The sequence below is a fragment of the Polypterus senegalus genome, unplaced genomic scaffold (genome assembly GCF_016835505.1).
Source record: "Polypterus senegalus isolate Bchr_013 unplaced genomic scaffold, ASM1683550v1 scaffold_2915, whole genome shotgun sequence".
In the NCBI taxonomy this organism is placed as follows: Eukaryota; Metazoa; Chordata; class Cladistia; order Polypteriformes; family Polypteridae; genus Polypterus; species Polypterus senegalus.
Window position 1 is genome coordinate 19530 of NW_024377772.1, and position 2048 is coordinate 21577.

At 42.5% G+C, this 2048-nt stretch overlaps 1 non-coding gene across 1 annotated transcript; it reads left to right on the plus strand.

Annotated features, from left to right (window-relative positions):
• The first annotated feature begins 996 nt into the window (after positions 1-996).
• Positions 997-1068, plus strand: trnap-cgg. The gene has a single exon. It is a non-coding gene; the product is annotated as a tRNA-Pro (tRNA).
• The last annotated feature ends 980 nt before the right edge of the window (positions 1069-2048 follow it).

Below are 2048 nucleotides of genomic sequence, written 5' to 3' on the forward strand. Positions count from 1 at the left end.
CTTTTTTGTTTTTTTCGGCTCTTCCGGGGGAAAACCCCCTGTTTCTTAAGAAAAGGCCCCCCAAAAGCAGTAGGAAAGAAAAAAGGCGGGGAAAAAAAACCTTTTTTTTTTCCTTTTGGTGGGGGGCCCTTTTAAAAAGGGTTTTTTTTGGGCCCCCCAAAAGCCCCCTTCCCGAGTTTAAATATTTTACGTTTTCCGGCCGTTAAATTAAGGAAAAATTTTAAAATTTTTTTGGAAAAAAAAAACCCCAAAAGGGGGCATTTTTTTGGGAAAATTTATTTCTTTTACCCCAATTAAGGTAAAACAGAAATTTTTTAAAACCCCCGGCCCCCTGAAATTCTTTTTGGAAAAATGATTTTTGTAAGGCCCGGTTAAATCCCAAAGCCGGGCCTTTTTTTTCGTTTAATTTTTTGGAGGCTGCATTTTGAAAGGGTTTTGCTAACCTTCCCCGTGCCTTTTTGGAAAAGAAACTTTCTCGCTTAGGGTGCGAGAGGTCCAGGTTCAAATCCCGGACAAGCCCGTCTTTGCTTGATCCTTTGCAGTTTGCCTCTTCCGGAAATGGTTGGAATCCCACCATGAAGCTTCTGAATGGCTTAAGAAAGACGTTGCTCCCGCCTCGCTTACCAGATGCAGCTGAGAAGAAAACGCACCCGTTCAAAAGCGACAACCTTAAAGGAGCTCCTCTTCCCATTGCTGCCTTTCCTGGTAGGGTTCTTCCTAAAGAACCGCTTTTCCTTGGTGAAACGGCACAAAACGATTCCTTACCTGGAATGATTGAAAATAGCTTCATCTGTTCTTCTTGCGCTGCTGCCTAGAACTTGAAGGAAAACTTTGGCGATTTTTGCTGAAAGCAGTGTAAAGCTTCACACAAAGGAAGACAATTCTCTGATGGGATAATTGATTTCTACTTTCAGCGGTCCAATTCCAGAGGTAAAACATCCGTACGAACCTTAAGTTTTAAAACACTGCCGGTCAGGCCCCCCGCAGCTCGATGTTGGCTTGTTGGTCTAGGGGTATGATTCTCGCTTCGGGTGCGTGAGGTCCCGGGTTCAAATCCCGGACAAGCCCGTCTTACTTTCTTCGTTTGCGATTCATATCTGAGAGTGTTTCAGTTACGTTTTAGAGATAGTTTCCAATGCTAACCATTCCACGTACCGTTCCAGTCTACTTGATGATTAGGCAGAGCAATGGAACGAGATACAGCAACTGATCAATGTTCATCCCGCTGCGTCGGCGTTCCTTTCACCAGTACGTGCCAATATCTGCACTGCTTCTTACAGAAATATTTTGGCTTGCATGTCGGTAGAAAAGAGAACTTGCTGACACTAAACACCCTAAAATACCTGACCAACACAACCATTAAGCCATTTAAGACATGGAAACGAACTGATATATATCTATTGTTGTTGTTTTCTTCTTCTTGCCGCAGCTTCAGCTGCTTCCGCACTTTCAGCAATTAGGGAACAGCTGGTGATCATTTCTTGAAAGAAGTAAAGCTTTTCGTATGCGGCCAGGAAAGGAAGCAGTAAAGAATTTCCATTTAGAACTGAATTTTTGTCAGGTGTAAATAAAACAAATTCACTTTTCAACTGAAGGATTGAGAGAATGCAGCCTTCCGGGCATTTGCTTTAAAGCTTCGGTTAAGACGAAAGGAATTCTAACGCCGTTTCAGAAGAGTACCCCTTCAGATTTGGGCTGGAAATAAACCTCAATGAGTTTCAAGGATCCGCTAAGATTTATTTCATGCGTTAGTCTGAAATGTTTCTTTGCGCTGAATTTCGCAACTCTGCCAGCATTTGGAATGTGGAATTGATTTTCTGCAGTTTTCAGAACATTTAATTGTCACGTATGTCAGAAACAAAAGAATCCAAAGTTCCTTGCGCCTCTGAGAAGCCCTTGATTTCTTTAGAAGTGCATTCCTTCGAAATTTTGCTTTGAAACACACAATGCAAATCTTGCGGCAATAGCAGCCATACTGCCTAGGAGAATGCCAAAGTGACCCTAAACACCCAAAATACTACCAACACAACCCTTTTGGGGGAAAAATG